The sequence below is a fragment of the Vulpes vulpes genome, chromosome 1 (assembly GCF_048418805.1).
Source record: "Vulpes vulpes isolate BD-2025 chromosome 1, VulVul3, whole genome shotgun sequence".
Lineage (NCBI taxonomy): Eukaryota > Metazoa > Chordata > Mammalia > Carnivora > Canidae > Vulpes > Vulpes vulpes.
Window position 1 is genome coordinate 60,303,611 of NC_132780.1, and position 18,709 is coordinate 60,322,319.

Below are 18,709 nucleotides of genomic sequence, written 5' to 3' on the forward strand. Positions count from 1 at the left end.
TTTTGATGAGATATAACCACACATCCATTAATACAGTTAAAGTAAAAAATAGTGACAATACCAACTGCAGGCTGGGATACGGAAAAACTGGATCTCTCACACATTACTCGTGAGAATGTACAGCCAATCTGGAAAACAGCTTAGTTTTCTTAAAAAACGAAACATGCACTCATCATATAACCCAGCACTGGCAGTCTTGAACATTTATTTTAATAATAAGGAATGAATTATTTGTAATGCAATAATTTGGATGAATCTCAAGGGCATCATGCTAAGTGGAAAAAAGAAGAAAAGAAAGAAAGAAAGAAAGAAAGAAAGAAAGAAAGAAAGAAAAAGAAAGAAAGAAACCCAATCTCTAAGCATCCAATATTCTATGACTCCATTTATATAACATTCTTGAGATGACAAAATTATAGAGGTGGAGAACAAATTAGTAGTTGTCAGAGATTATGGATGGTGGCAGGAGGGTGCTATAAAAGGGTAGCAAGAAGAAAGAGATCTTTGTGGTGAGGGCATAGTTCTGTATCATGATTATGGTGGTCATTACACAAATCTACACATGTGATTAAATGTCATAGAACTACACACACATTGTACTTGTCAATTTTTCTGGGTTTCATATTATACCATAGTTATGTAAGTTATATGGGGGAAATGGAGTGAAGGGCACATGGTACTTCTCTACTATCTTTGCAACTTCCTATGACCATAATTTTTCAAAAAAAAGCTTTATAAACTCATTGCCATTTTGTCTTGAATTTCAAAACAAAGTATTTTCCTTTATTCAATATAGTTTTTAATTATCTTATACTTTATAGTTGTTCTCTTCTAATGGATTTGTTTCAAACTTGCTAGATTAAGCTGTCTCCACAATGTCTTCCGCTTTTTAAGTAGTGGTAAAGATTAAGAATATGTAGGAGAAATATTGTAATATTTCTACTCAACAGCAAGGATGGTCAATATACAGAGTGAGCCAAAGTTCACAGGGGAAGAAACATGGTCATGTAGGAGCTTTTATTTTTAAGATAAAAATTGTAAATGTTTTATCCACTATTAGCTGAAGGAGTGACGACTATCTTTTTCTTTTTTAAATATAGATCATTGCTTTTGGTGATTGAATGAAGACACTACCAAACTAGAACTTCCTTTCCATTTTATCTTATATATTTAAATGCAAACAGTAAAAGGAACTATTAAGAATAAATCTTCCATTTATTTCCCAATCAAATAATGTACTATGCAATGAAATGCTTTGCATTTTCATTTGGTGCACAGATGTGTCTGAAAAGAACCTGACTTGAAATTCAGGATGTCTAGCCATAAATTATTTTCTGTCTTTTAGTGTGACACAGAGGGTATGAATTTTAACTACCGAGTCTACTGCTATTGGATCCTTGAAAGCACTACTATGTAGGACTTTTGAAATAAAAAAGTGACATACTTATCTATCACTTACATAGCTTAGATTATAAGTTTGGAAAATACTACCAATTATATGTCATAAAATCTGTAATAATTTATGATTATTCCTTACTATCATCCCTTATCTTGTCAAAGTGGTCCTTGAAATCACCCACAAAAACTAAAATAACATCAATATCTCCAGCCCAAATTCTAATACACGATTTACCAAACATTTTTGTTCATAAGCATTTGGCCTAAAAGTATTTTTATTTTTCTCTGTAAATGTGTATAAAATAACTTCATGAGCTAAGATGTATAAAACTATGTCTTGCAAGCCTTTTACAAAACCTGTTGACACCCTTTTCTATACGTTGAAGTAACTTTATATTTTCACTTTTATCTTCTAACTGCTGATACATAATTCCAGAAGTATGTATACATTTTAACAAATAGTTCTTCTTCCAGCTTCAGGTATATTATGTGTTTTGCATCAGACCAATTGTTGTATTACAATTGTACATGTCTAGACCTTAGTCTTTATTTCCATTGTATTCTGTGTTTTTTAATAAGCTCCATGAGGACAAAGCTCAGGAGCACTGGTCATGCCCTGAGTATGAAGTGGCCTGCACTTAAGATTTTAGTTTATTTCAATACTTGTAAAGGAATTGAATTTATTCTTATGAAATTCTTTTCAGGGCACCTGGCTGGCCCAGTTGGTAGAGCACAGGACTCTTAATCTAAGGGTTGTGAGTTTGAAACCCATGTTGGGAGTAGAATATACTTAAAAAAAATCTTTTAGAAGTGTTAGTCCCAACATGAAAGGAGAAGCAATGTGATAGTGTCCAACAATACTCTGCTGGTGACCAAGAGGACATAAGAAGCACAACCAAGAGACCAGTGTGGCTCAGCCTTCCTCACTGTAACTCCCGGGTACTAGCTCTGTATACTGCAACAATCTGAGCTCCACCTCCCCTCATCATTGTAGGCCAAGAAATAACTGCAGTTGGCACTATGGTTATACAAAATAGGAGATGTGTTCCTCAACTTTCAGTTCATGTCCCCTTTCAATAGATATGAAAAATCTCATCCTCTTTTCTGAAATTAATTGAATTATCTGAATAAGTGAAGTACGATCACACACACACACACACACACACACACAGTCATCAAACTACTGAACATGACATTTCAGACTTGTCCTTCCCCACTACTCTTAGATTCTCATATATATGCATTGATATAAAGACTCTTAGCTCACATCTCCATAAAACCAACCCTCATTGGCATCAGAGTCTGGGAGTACATTTTGGGTTGTAGTGTTGGTTTGAAGTCCTACTGCTTTGGTATTTTTCCAGAATTTCTTAAAATGTAAATGGTAAATCTATATTATATATATTCAAATATTATTATTTGGCAAATAATCCAGAGCTCCAAAAAAGAGACAGAATGAGTCAAGAAACTTTGATTTGTGAATGTGAGAGTGAAACCTGGTTAGTTCTTGAGTCCTATCAGTCAAAAAGAGATCCAACTAGTTTTGCAAGTAGTCAGTTTTCTCATTGCCCTTTCCTAGGCTGTATCCTAAAGCCCACAGCACTTGTCAACACCCATGGGCAAAAGAATTTAATAAAATATTCCTTTAGCTTGTTGGGAGAAACTTCTCCAGGGTGCTTCTCTCTTCCTCCCACAGCATACCTTCCTACCACTGGCACTCCAGGATTCCACACTCTCTTTACTTTGATTTTTCTGGCTTGTCTTACTCTGTCTGCCACATAGAGCTTAGTTTTAGTCTGTGGACCTCTGAATGATTTGGAAGTTCCCAACATGACCTCTAGTGAAATAAGTCAGAAGCCATCTCATCCCTGAATCCCATCTAGGTTCCTAGGATAGCAACAGCTGAACCCTTGCTCAACCAGGGAAAAGAAAACATAGTCATTTCCAAAGAGTTACTTAACTGAATTCTCCACAGAGTTGCACTAGTTATTTTAGCTTATTACACTACATAAATAAAAATATAAATTCTCAGTATCTAAAAGAAACCATAGTATTCTAGGCTGAAAATGCAGTTGGTCAGTATGTCAAGGAATTGACTAAAGGGATCCCTGGGTGGCGCAGCAGTTTGGCTCCTGCCTTTGGCCCAGGGCGTGGTCTTGGAGACCCGGGATCGAATCCCACGTCGGGCTCCCGGTGCATGGAGCCTGCTTCTCCCTCTGCCTATGTCTCTGCTTCTCTCTCTCTCTGTGTGACTATCATAAATAACTAAAAATTAAAAAAAAGAAAAAAAGAAATTGACTAAAATGTTCATTTTAATACTCATACTATAGCAAAATATTAGCACATTTGAGATTGGATTGTAGTAGTATCAACACAGGAGGTTACTGGAATTCTTTACAAATCTGAAGGTACACACACAATCTTGTGTACACACACAAACACATATATAAATACACACACACACACACACACCCTTCATTAGGACAATCATACATGATGCATTAGTTTGTGTTTAAAACTCTAGTGAAATTCATTATGAAATTGAGTCACTGGAGATAATGGGGTCTGGAGATAATGACTGCATGGTAAATTTCAATTCCTTAGGTTAAAAGAAAACAGGAGATGATTTACAAGATTTTTAAAAAGAAATACATATATTCATAAGAAGAAATCTTGAGTAGGGAAAAGTAAATTACAGTATGTAGGCATAAACTTATCTGAAGATTCAATTACCTTGCAATCATGAAAATCACTTATTTTAGGATGACCTCTGAAGTGGAGGAAAGAAAAAAAAGTGTTGAGTAACTTTCTAGAACTGCAGGGATCACCCATACAGCACCACTCCTGTTTCATAGAGCCTGTTTAACTGTTGATGTGTTCGGTCAGTTTGATGGATTTTGGTCTCAATGTCGTAAATAAAAATTTTCAAGTAGAGAATAGCAAAGTTTCAGTATTCTGCTTACTTTTGTTCAGTCTAGTATTTCTTCCTTTAAACATAACCATCTTCGTTTTCTCCCTCAAATTTGAGGAGGAAAGGTCATTATATAGGTTATTATTATAAAAATTATTATAAAAGTTCATATAGGCACGAAAGAGAGGTTCCACTTCCACTATCATTTGATGGCCTCTCCATTTCCATAAATTAATAAATATTTGTGATAAATTATCTTGAGTGATATTTCAATTACGTAGACTTCCAATGTCAGAGCAAACAAAACATGATAGATATTACCAGCATATGTCAAATAAAGATTTAGTATAAAAAGGCCAAAAAACCCAAGACCTATAAAACTTCAGTGAAAGAAAGTTTAAAAGTCAAAGAAACTGAAAGTAGAATACTTCTTTAGGAGCTGTTTTGTTTGCAATATACACATTTGTATAAAAATTATGGAAGTGTGAAATCTGTGACCATTTTGACCTTTTTTTTACATTAAACCTCTTAACATCTATCTTGAGACTACTAATATATGTAATTTTCTGAGCATTTGTATAACATGTTTTTCTCAATAATGCAACGACATATTTAACATATTCTGAGATAGGTCATATGTTAAGCCATAAAACAACACTTAGCAAATTTAAGAAGATTGAAATCATCTCAAGAATCTTTTCAAACCACAATGGTATGTAACTGGAAATTAATTACATGAAGAAAACTGGAAAATTCACAAATATGTGGAGATTAAACACATTCTACTGAATAATCCATGGGTCAAAGAAGAAATAAAAATAAAAATAAGAAGTACCTTGAAACAAATGAAAATGGAAATATAACATACTAGAATTTAGGGATGCAGAAAGAGCAATTCTAAGAGGGAAGTACATAATGATAAATGCCTGCCTCAAAACAACAACCACAACAACAACAACAAGAGTTTTAAACAATCTAACTTTATATATCAGGAGACTAGAAGAAGAATAACAAATGAAGCTCAAAGTTAGTAAAAGGAAGGAAATAACAAAGATCATAGCAGAAATAAATGAAATAGACACTAAAAAGACAATAGAAAAGATCAATGAGACTTAGAGCTGGTTGTTTGAAAAGGTAAACAAAATTGATAAACCTTTAGCTACATTCACCAAGTAAAAAAAAAGAGAGAGGATTCACATAAATAAAATCAGAAACAGATGTTATAATTGATAATACAGAAATAAAATGGATTATAAAAGACTACTATAAATAATTATATGCCAACAAATTGGACAGTCTAGAAGAAATGGATGAATTACTAGAAACATAAAACCTACCAAGACTGAATCATGATGAAATTAAAAATCTGAACAAATTACTAGCAAGGAGCTTGAATCAGTAATCAAAAACCTTCAAAACAAAAGTCCAGGATCAGATAGCATTATTAGTGAACTTTACTAAACATTCAAACAAAAATTATACCAATTCTTCTCATACTCTTCTGAAAATAGAAGAGAGGGGAACTCTTCCAATGGGGCCAGCATTACCTTGATACCAAAACCAGACAAAGATGCTACACACACACACAGACACACACACACACACACACACAATTACAGTCCAATACCCTGATAAACATAGATGCAAAAATCCTCAACAAAATAGTAAACCAAATTTACCACTATATTAAAAGGATCATACATCATGATTAAGTGGGGTTTATTTCAGGGATGCAAGAATAATTCAATGTCCACAAGTCAGCAAATGTAATATACTATATTAACAAAATGAAGGATCAAAATCATGTGACCATCTCAATAGATGCAGAAAAAAGTATTTGATAAAATTCAATATCCATTTATGTAAAAACACAACTAAATGGGTATGATGTACCTCAACATAGTAAAGGCCATATACAACAAGTCCAGAGCTAACATACTTAATGATGAAAAGCTGAAAGCTTTTTCTTTAAGATCAGGAATAAGATAATGATGTCCACTTATCCCAGTTTTTTTTTTTTCAAATAGTATTGGAAATCCTAGCCAGAGCAGTTAGGCAAGAAAAAGAAGTAAAAGGAATCCAGATTACAAAGGAAGAAATAGTACTATCACTATTTGTGGATGGCATGATATTGTATATACAAAATCTTAAAGATTCCATCAAAAAGCTGTTAGAACTAATAAATTCAGTAAAGCTGCAGGATATAAAATCAATACACAAAAATCTATTGCATTTCTTTAAACTAATAATAAACCATCAGAAAAAGAATTTTTTTAGAGATTTTATTTATTTATTCATGAGAGACACGCAGAGAATGGCAGAGACATAGGCAGAGGGAGAAGCAGACTCCCTGCAGGGAGCCTGATGCAGGTCTTGATCCCAAGACCCCGGGATCACACCCTGAGCCAAAGGCAGATGCTCAACCACTGAGCCACCCAGGTGCCCCCAGGAAAAGAAGAGAACAATTTCACATTTAATTGCTTTAACAAGAATAAAATACCTAGGAATAAGCTTAGCTAATAAGGTGAAAAACCTGTATATTGAAAGTTATAAGACATTAATGAAAGACAATGAAGAATACACAAATAAAAGGAAAGATGCTCCATGGTTATGGATTAGAAGAATCAATATTGCTAAAATGCTCATACGACCCCAAGCAATCTACAGATTTAATGCAATTCCTAACAAAATTCCAATATTATTTTTCACAGAATTAGAACAAATAATCTATAATACAAAATATCTATAGTCTATAATACACACAAAAAAAATTGTATGAGACTGCAAAAGACTCTTAATAGCCTAAGCAATCTTAAGAGAAAAGAACAAAGCAGGAAGCATCATGGTCCCTGATTTCAAGCTATATTACAACCTGTAATAATTTTAAAAAGCCCAATATTGGCATAAAAACAGGCACATAGATCAATGGAAGAATAGAAAGCCCAGCCATAAATTAATGTATATATGGTCAATTAATTTATGACAATGGAGGCAAGAATATACAATGGTAAAAGGACAATCTCCTCAATAAATGGTGTTGGGGAAATTGGAGAGCCACATGCAAAAGAATGAAATTGGACTACTGCCCCTTTCAAAAATTAACTCAAAATGTATTAAAAATGTGAATGTAAGACCTGAAACCGTAAAAGCCCTACAAGAAAATATAGGTGCTAAGTTCCTTTGACTAGGTCTTGGCAATGATATTTTTGGATTGGCTGCCAAAAACAAAATCAGTAAAAGTAAAAATAAACAAGTGGGCTTCCATCAAACTAAAAGACTTCTGAGCAACAAAAGGAACCATCAGAAAATAAAAGGGCAACCTAGTGAATAAGAGAAGATAATTGCAAGTCATATATCTGATAAGGAGCTAATATCCAAAAGAACTCATACAACTCAAAACCCTAAATAAAAAAACCCTAATAATCTGACTTAAAAATGGTTAGAAAATCTAAATAGACAGTGTTCCTAAGACATTACAGATAGCCAATGGGCACATGAAAAGATGCTCAACATTAGTAATCATCAGGATAGTACAAATCAAAACCACAATGAAATAATACATATAATAAGTCTGACAAAGACAAATACTGTATGGTATCTCCTATATATGGAATCTAAAAACAACAACACAAACCAAAAAGAAAAAAAACCCAACCAAACTTATAGATACAGAAAACAGATTTGTGGTTGCAAAAGGCGGGCTGCAGGTGGTAGAAGTAGGTGAATTATTTTTTTTTTGTTTAAATAAATTGCATAAAAACTTAAAATATTTTAGAAAATCTATATAATTTTCTAAGTGTTTGTATAGCATGTTCTTTCAAGAATTCAATGAGGTTGCTTTTTTTTTGAGAAGTTCCAAATTGTAAGAAGAGTACTTTTCAGCATTGAAACCCAAGGGCCACCTAAATACAGTGTGATGAGTAGACATATGATAACCTCTTATGTCAAATCTGAAATATGCTTTCCCAGCCATATTAAGTCTGTTGAAAAAAAATTTCAAGTGATCTGGCAACTTAAAGCGAAACATATGCTTTGATATTATGCTTTTTCTTAGGAGTAAGTCATGCCATGTTGCAGGAAGGTAGGTTTTCATACTGCATTTCTAATTATATTCCTGAAAAAGTTATGCCATACATACTATGCAAGAATCTAACTTCAAAAGAAAAAAATATTCCAATTTAAGAAAGCTGGATAACATTTACATATTTATGCGTTTCACCACACCCCACACCTTCTTACTTCCTCCTTCCTCTAATTTAGAGCATGTGCTTTCTTTATCCATTTTTGGCTTAAAATTTTATGACTTAATAATAATTTGATAAGTTTACTTAGAAGAAGAAATTTATCTAATGACTCATGTCTAAGGGGTGCTCACAAAATAAAAGTGTGTATTTTGTACCTTTTAAGTGTTTCCAAAGTTACTTAGTTTTGTCCCAACTGATGCTGTAAGCTCTGAAATAAAGCAGAAGTCAGAAGTTCTGTGGTTTGAGAACCTTTCCAAAATATGTCAGTTTATAGTTATTGCATGTGAATAACTAACTTCACATTATTATAATTTTTCTTGTAATAAAATTCTGAATGAGCCAAACGCAGAATTGTGAGTCTATTTCTCTATAATACAAGAAAAATAAGAATTTTTAGAGAATTAAGTTTTATATAATTTTTCCTTCCTTCCTCCTTCCTTTCCCTCTTTTCCCCCTCCCTTTCCCTCTAGTCATCTCCTCCCTTTTTCTTATCTTTCTTTCTTTCTTTCTTTCTTTCTTTCTTTCTTTCTTTCTTTCTTTCTTTCTTCCTTCCTTCCTTCCTTCCTTCCTTCCTTCCTTCCTTCCTTCCTTCTTTCTTTCTTTCTTCCTTCCTTCCTTCCTTCCTTCCTTCCTTCCTTCCTTCCTTCCTTCCTTCCTCTCTTTCTTTCTTTCTTTCTTTCTTTCTTTCTTTCTTCCTTCCTTCTTTCTTTCTTTCTTTCTTTCTTTCTTTCTTTCTTTCTTCTTCTTTCTTTCTACTCTCTCTCTCTCTCTCTTTCCTAATTCAGCTGTGGCAGAACCAAGTTCTGGAGAGAGGGCTGGCCATGTGTATAATTTCTGATTGTGTACCTTAGTGTTTCAAAGATTCTTGACTTTTAAAAGTAGATTAGAAATGCCAGTGCTTATTGTAGGAATTTGGGGTTGACAGCTTTGCTTCTAGAGTTCCTCAGTTTTAAAACCCCTGTATATTTTTAATACTAACAAATCTGAAATTAAGATTTTACAATGATGCTAATTAGCATTTTGTCATAGTTTAATTGGTAAGGTTTTTTTTTTTTCCATGCCTACAACTGACGGCATCCTAATTTTGGTGAAATACTGTAGTTAAGATGCATAAATTAATCTGACTCATTAATCCACTTACATTTATGTTTCTAATAATCTCCTTTCATATTCTTCTGTGTATTTTCCCCTGGTCTCAGCCCATTGGACCTCACCTCCAGAGCACAGTTTTCCCATCTATGAATTAAGGGAGATGCATCAGACGGATTTCAAGGCCCCACCCATCTTGAATGTGTTCTGATTTACTTCTTACTGCTTAGCTGTTATCTGTCCTGAAGAGGAAATCACTCAAGGATACAGTGGATCTCCCATTTCCTTAACTGAATAAAAACAAAAGATAGCAATACAAATTGTAATGAGGACTAGTGGGTCTCATTAAAGAATAAGCTCTCACTTAAGTTTAGGTTTGGAGGCACAATATAATTGCCTAAAGTTAGGTCAGATAGTTTTAAAGTCTTTACATGATCCAGAATTCTGGGAAGCTCTTTGGGACTTTGTGAAGGAAGTGAAAGCTATTCCATTCTTTTTTTGATCAGTGGAGAAAATGTCAAAAAGCTGATAGTCTTTTCGTGTTCTTTTTTTTAAAAAAAGATTTTATTTATTTATTCATGAACAATACACAGAGAGAGAAGCAGGCTCCATCCAGGAAGCCTGATGTGGAACTCCAGCCCTGGACTCTGGGATCACACCCTGAGCCAAAGGCAGACACTCAACAGCTGAGCCACCCAGGCATCCCTTTTTATGTTCTTTAGACTCTGAGAACAAGACCTGAGGGCCACCATCAGTCACGAAGGATGAAGAGGGTAAGGACTAGTGTGAATGTAGTTCTACACCATATTCAGGTAACACAGTGCTCTTTATAGGGACTGTTCCCAATTTGTATTATTCAAGCCAGAAACCTTGATTCCCTCCTCCTCCTTCATGACTCCTCACATCAAATCAATAAAAAAATTCTATTGATTCTAATTAATAAATATAAACCAAAGCTTCTGGTTTTTCTCTATTACCATGGTCACTATCCTTATTCAGGCTACATCCCTCACCTGATTATTGCAAGAATCTTCCCATAGTCTCCATCTATCTAGTCTTGCTTTTTCTTGTTCATTGCAATGAGGCAATTATATCTGAAAGCTTTTGAAGTCTGAAGCTTATCTAAAGTACTTCCTGCTATGAGATGCAAAGCCGTCTAGGTACAATGTGGTGAGCAAATTATATGCAAATCTCTAATGTCCTTTTGGTTCTATAAAGTTCAATGATTCTCTATTGCCATTAGAAAAATAGTCCAATTTTTCTTTCTTTACAGCAGTGCTTCCAACCTTTTTCATATTATGACACATCACAAATTATAATATTTATGTGCCATAGAGAGATAAATTGAGGTAGAAATTTAGAGATTCTACATTAATCCTGTTTTTTAATTGCATTTTATTTAAGTCATATAATTACAATAAATGATAAAAATAAAATACAAAATGTCAGGAGATAAACTAAATATTTCTGTGTAAAACTTTCAAATAAAACATTTTCAATATTTTTATACTAAGAAAGTTGAATTTGCAAATGTGGCTATAATTTTTAATTTAGAATTTATGTTTGAAGTAGCTTCATCAAATTTCTAATCAAGATTTTTTAATGATCACCTCTCTGAAATCTTGAGAGTCACTAATGTAAAAACTTTGGTCTCATAAAAAGTAGCAAATGGCAAAAAAAGAAAAAAGCAAATGGCAGAGGGGTATTAATCACTCTCTTATATTTTGATGGAAACTCCTTTCTCACCATTAACCAGAATTTGGCTAACTTTAACTACTTAAATGGTCTTTAAAAAATGCAATTCTTCTTAAATCTAACTGCTCACTTGCTCTTTCTTTCTTTCTTTCTTTCTTTTTTCTTTTTTTCTTTCTTTTCTTTCTTCTTTCTCTTCTTCTCTTCTCTTCTTTCATTGACTAATATCATCTAACATTTTGATGGTAATGGAAAGAATTTTCAAAATTTCAAAATAGTGATGAAACTTTTACTCAACTATAAATGACTACTTTCACAGAATGTACTAATCAGAATCCTCCAGAGAAATAGAACCAACAAGAAGGAAGGAGAGCAGGAGAAGGGATGGAAAGAAAGAATTTTAAGGAACTGGCTCATACTACTGGAGGTTTGTTAGTCTAAAATTAATTCTAAAAAAAAAAATTGTCAATCACCTCATAAAAGCTTCTTACCACTGAGATAAGAGCAGATGGAGACATTTCCCTAAATTGCTATCAAAACGTAATGATAGCATTTGTATTTAGTGTGCCACAAAAGGGAAATCTTCTTTCCCCTGTCTACTTTCTTGTATTTATCTCTAAAACTGTATGTGTGTGTGTGTGTGTGTGTGTGTGTGTGTGTTGTGGGGAGGGAAGTATTGGTATATTCCTTCTTGAAAGGTTGATATGAATATTTAAGCCCCTCGTAGCACCAGCTGTAGTTCAGAATTCCCCACCTTCCATCTGCTGGTGAAGGAGTTATCAACAGCACTAAGTGACTCTTTTCTCCTCTCTGACCATTTCTTTTACTGGCCTGTTTAATTTCTTTTTTAATCACAAGGGCTGAGCCTTTTTGAGTGTAAGACCTATCATATTTTGCTCAAATCTGGTTGTGGTTACAGTGGTTCTTACTCCTGTTGCTGAAATTGCAATTCTGATAACTCAAATTAGGCCCCTGGAAATGGCTTGTTCTGACCATGCTAGCTGTCATTTCATATTTCAATCTATGAGATATAACTATCTGCTCTCTTCAAAACCAACAATCAAAATGAAATTAAATTTATTTCCCTTCTTTTAGGTGTTTCTGGAATATTCTGGGAATTGTTGAAAAATGAAACATGAAATATAGGACAAAGTTCCTTTTCTTAAAGGGCTTTATTCTAGGGCACATAGTGATAACCCAAGTGTATGCCCAAGGACAGTATGTCTCTGCATTTATCAGATATATTTTAATTACCAAATGCTGGGCATTATGGTAGAGGCTGTGAACAACAACAACAAAAGGTGTTATATGTGTTTCCTGCTAAGCCTGAGAATTATATTCTCGCTTAAGGAAATGGTACATACTCTGAGTCTTAAACTATGAATTCAAGGTCAATCAACAGTGGTTATGGCGGGGTGGGGGGGACAATCTCATATGGAGGAAGACAAGGTAAGAGAGAACAAGACAGAAGCAAGGAACTCTTAATCGTGTAGTTTTGTTATAACAGAATTGTTTTGTGTATCCTACCTAATTTATTTTCAAAATGACCTTATTTGGTTACTGTTATTTTCATTTGTCAGTAAGGCACACAGAGACTCAGACAGATTAACTAACTTTTCTGAAAGAAACTCCTTCTTTCAGAAAAGAAATAAAGAGAAATAACAGGCAATATTTTATGCATGGATTACATGTCTTTTGCGTGTGTGATTTAAATGGGTAAGTAGGATAGCTGCAGACCCAAGACTTTAATGGCCATTTTATGCTTATTTCTATTTGTTTGCAACAAACCCAATGAATGCCTTTCATGTATGTCTCATAGAGGGAAGATATGATGGCCTTTTTATATAGGGAATGAATATCTTCAAAAGTGAATAAAAATTTAAAAAGGTAAATGAACTTACAAAAGCAGTATTTGGGGGAAACAAAATATAAATTATTTTAATCAACATGAGGAAAATTAGGTTCAAGACAATTGCTAATTCTTAAATTGTGAACTTTTTGGTGTATATTATTGTAGAAATTCAGGTGCTAAGTTTTATGTGACACTCTTTCAAAGGTATTATACTCAGTTTCTCTTTTTATGTATTTATTTCATAAGTTTATCATCTCATGTTTTTCTTATATAGGTATATTTTATATTGACATTTAAAATTTACTGAGGTTTTTCTTTCTGAATGTTTATCATTTATTAGGTTCTGGATTTTTATACCTTTTCTTTATTACTTCTATTGCAAAACTATTTAGAAAACTAGCTAAGTAGGAGTAAGGCTGTAATAAGGGTGGAGTGAATTTATTGTTTTTATAAAAATCTTTCCAAGTTGTTCTCTTCATTTTTGTTTTAATATTCAGTCACAGAAACTAAACAAAACCCCCCTCTAGAGATAATAGGAATGTAAAACATGCTTACACACACACACACACACACACACACACTATTCATCTCCTAACGAGACACATTTAGAATATTAGGCAGGTGAAGAAAGGTCTGAAAGACAGCTATATATTTTCTCACTCCTGTCAGAGAGTCAGACCAAGATTATCTTTCAGGCTGTTTTAAGGATGTCCAAGTGTTCCATCAGGTTAGTCGCAGATGTCATCAACCATCCAGATATTTGATCAATTGTCCAGATGTTTGTTGACTTTATGTGACATAACTGCATGGCCCAAATTGACTTGAGTTGTTATTTTAATGCATGGCAGGGTTAGGCTGAAGAAAGTATTAAATAGAGCTCATCCACATGGCCTTAATGGAGAAATAAAGGCTGGTACTTATATGTTCCCATTAAGTCCTGTGGTCATGCCTATTCACTTTGGTAAATTGAACTCAATAAAATTTGTTGGAGAGGTCCTGCCCCAAGAATCTAAAGACCTAGTCTGAAGGGATATCTTTGAAAGTTTATTTAGCTGTTTAAAATTTGAAAAAAAGCATCTAAATTGATAATTAATTACATTTTATATTTGTCTTACTTTGGATCAAGTTCAAGCCTGAAAATATCACTTTAGCTTCCTTAAAATAAATTTCTTTCAAAACAAAATTAATAGTATTTCTTAGACTACCAAATGTTATCTAATGGTGCACAGAATTGTAGTGGAAAGAAAGGACAAGTTTTAGAAACAAACACATCTGGTTTTGAATTCCAGCTCTGCTATTACAGATAACTTGATCTTGAGTAAGTTATTTAATTTCCCTAATCTTCAATTTACTCTTCTGAAATGTCAGTGTTATTATAAAGATTAGCTATAATGAATATAAAATGCTTGGCACTGTTACTTGTAGCTATTATGATTCTCTTAATTTCTCAGAATAGGTACATCTCTTTAAGATGGAATGTGTCACATCTGTGTGGAATTTTAACCGTATATAGTACTTGTGATCCTTCCTCAACTTTAAATGTGTAACTATTTGAGGCTAATATGCCCTCATTCATTCAATAAATGTTCTTCTAATAGCTATCATGTTGCTAGGCCTATCTTGGCATGGGAATATAGTAAGGAACAGATAGATATAGTCCCTGTACAGTTAGGGTTTGAAACTAATTGGGAAGAAGGAATAAACAAGTAAATAATCAGATTTTTTTAAAATACATGATTTTGAAGGGCACTACCAAAAAAAGTATAAGTACTGCAAGAAAGTAGAACTGATTTATAGTAAATTATCCAACAAGTATCTGAGTAAATGCCATTTAACCTGATTTCTGAAGGGTAAGTATGGTTAATCGGTAAATTATAGAGAAAATGGCAATTCCAGGTACAGAACACTGATGTGTAGAAGTCATATGTGAGGAAAGAACTTTTTTGGGGGGGAAAGAACTTTCCACATTGACAAACTGAAACAAGATTGGTGGGGTTGGAAAGTTGGGACTTGGGTGGCAGGATCCGAGGGAAGCTGGGGGAATGGAAGAGAAAAGGTATCAGAAGCCCTGTAGAGTAACTCGAGCACAATCTTGAAAGGATTGCAATGAGCAAATGCGTTACGTAGCTTCTCCTGCCTCTTTTGCTCTTTACATTCTTAATGCTCACAAGCAAGAAATAACTCTCAGAAGACTGGAACATGTAAAGAAATCCTGAAAGCAGAAGAATGCAAAATGTGCAAGAGAAATTCTGTCGCTGAATGTGAGAAATAGCAAACCTGCTTCATCATCTCAGTAATAGACACCGGGGCCACAGAACCATGGGTGACCAACAAGTTGGTTAGCTGCAGTACCACAAAGGGGAATATGTAAAGCAAACACTCTAGCCCTACGGAGTAAAATGGGCAAATTCATAATCACAGTGAGAGGCTGAACATCCCTCTCTCAGAAACCAACCAAGAAACCACCCAGTAATAAGGAGGGTATGGAGGAGTTGTGTAATGCTCTTAACCAGCCTGACTGAGTAGCTATACAAAGAAGCTTGTACCATGCGCACAAAACTACATATCATTTTCAAGCACACAGACTACAGCCACAAAAATTTATCATGCGCTAGACCACAATGAAAATGTCAGCAAATTCCATAAAGGTGATATTATACAGGCTACATTTACTTATTCATCAACAATTACAAGAAATTCCACTGCTCAAAAAATCTCCATATATGAGGAAATTAAACACATACATGTGTGCAAACACACACACACAACCAAATAGTTATTAGGCTAAAGTGAAAATCAATATGGAACTTGTAAGCTATTCAGAGCTAAATAAACAAATGAAAAGTGTTATATAACAAAACTAGGGGAATGTGGAGCAAAACTGAGAAGAAACTGTATGAACATAAATGTATCTATTTAAAAAGAGAATTAAAGGGGTGCCTGAGTGGCTCAGTAGGTTAAGCATCTGCCTTCAGCTTGGGTCATGATCCTGGGGTCCTGGGATTGAGCCCCATGTTGGGCTCCCTGTTCAATGGGGAATCTGGTTCTCCCTCTGCCTCTGCCCTCCCCTGCATTCGCGTTCACCCTCTCTCTCAAATAAATAAATAAGATCTTAAAATAAGAGAAGCAATTAAAAATAAATGATCTATGCTTTTAAGACAAGAATCTAGGAAAAAAAAACAAGATAAACATAAAATAGAAGAAAGGGATTAATGTAAATGAAAGCATAAACCAACTAAATAGAAAAACTGATGAATAAATAAAAACAAAAAAAAATCCCCTGTATTTTGAAAAGACAAATATGATACTTTAGTAAATATGACCAAGACAAAAAGATACAAATAATTGTCAGATAGGAAAGAGGAACAAGGACAATACACAGGAGATTGAAAAATTATAAGATAAAAAGGTAACTTCAGAGCAGTAAATTTGTAAATCTAGATTAAATTATTAACTAAAAAAATAAAATTTGAAAGTATGTACTTCTGTGGTCTCTAATAGTTAAAAAAGGTTTATAATTAATAATTAAAAATATATTCTCTGGGGAATAGAAAAGGAGAAAAAAGGGAGCTAAAATGTTCCAGGTGAGTGAAGTCAGTGGCACACATAGACACACACGAGTGTGCATGCACAAACACACAAAGGGTTAACTCTAGAATATGTTTAGGAGCTGTAGTATTCTGTGCCATGCAAGTTTTCAGGGAGAGATGGCAGGAATTGGAACCCCTGCCAAGGAAGAGGCAAGAGAAGCAGTAGTTGTTCAGAGAGAAACGGTGCTTGAAACAACAACAACAAAAATAAGTAATTTAATATTATTTATTAATAATATTTGTCATTGCTGAAACCTCTGAATTCTAAGCAGACATATTTTGTATTTTCTGTTCAGGCCCAAATCTCAGAATATAAACTATGAGAATATTGTATTTGAAGACCTCCAAGAGTCCAAAGAAAACAAGAGTGACTTTTAATCACTCCCTACTACCTCAGTAATTGTTTCGAATTAAGAAAATATTTCTAATAATAATTTATGCAATTTTTTATTCTATACACCCTTTCTTAAAATATTTATTTTCCTGGGCTAGGCCATTCTTACAACTAATATCAATGTCTTAGAAAAATGCATACAATCTCAAAAATCATAAGAACTAGCATTCAGAACTGAGAGTTGGGGAAAAACAAGAGATCATCTGATTTCTTTTCTCAGCTCTTAAATAAATGCTCTCTTATGATACATGAATTTTATCTATTTGTTATTTAAATAAACTCTTTCAAGGAAAAATAAGCTTTTTGTTTCTACCATCAGGGCTGGGAAAGTACAAGGGCCCTTTCCATGTGAGTGGGTTAAAGTCACCTAATGTGCTAGTGGCCTGGTAATACCATTATGGGGCCTGATTTTCCCCTTTCAATTTTTATTTTTAAATATTATGTCCTTTTCTTACAAAGGATTATTTTTAAAATATAAGAAATAAAATAGAAGTATATATGATGAAAAGTCTTGTAGGAAGCACGTACAATTTAGGGTGGATTAATCTGTCCAGGTTGCCATAACAAAGTACCACAGACTGGGTGACTTAAACAATAGGACTGTTTTTTTCCTCATGGTTCTGGACGCTACAAGACCTAGATCAGCAGGGCTAGTTTCTTCTGAAATCTTTTTTTGGCTTGTAAGTAGCGATCTTCTTCCTGTGGTCCTTCCTCTGTTCTCATCTGTGTCCAGAGATTCTCTTCTTATAAGGACACCTCTCATGTTGGATTAGGGCCCATCCTAATGATCTCAGATTAAGTTAATTACTTCTTGAAAAACCCTATCTCTAAATAGAATCACATTCTCAGGCACTGGAGGTTAGGATTTCCATATGAATATTTGGTGATGGGGGGCACTTTTCAGCCCATAGCAGGGGTTATACAAACTATACATTTGAAAGGTGTGTGTGTGGGGGGGGGAGAATATGGCATAAAAATAGCTGATAATGTGTGAGGCAATGAGAGAAAGAATTATTTGAGAAGCATTTGAAATGCTCACAAACTTGGCCAAAAAATTAATAAGCAGCTGAAATTAATTTTTATTCCCCCTATCATAAATCCATAGTACTTTGTTGTTTCCTGTAGTATATTAACATTAACTGAGTTCATTGTGTTGAAGAGCTTTTAGAAAATGCCTTGCACACAATAAGGATGTAGTATTAGTGTTCCATGCCCTCATTGTCAGCTAGAATTCATCTGTCTGTCTTTAGTGAAATGAGGTACTCATGTACCTGTCTCCCCAACAATCATGAGTTCCTGAAATGTAGAGACTCACTTCCTTTTCTTTGTTAAAATACAATGCAGCCACACAAATGCTTGACACATAGAATGTGGTAAACCCATGTAAAACTTCACAGGAAAAATAAAAGCAAGAATTCGCCATTTCTTAATTTTTTTCTTTAAAAGCCTGTACTATATAAATGTTCTAATACATGCTGGATGACATACAAATAATATTTACTTAAATATGGAAACAAATTTTTTTTGAAACAACAGAAGAAA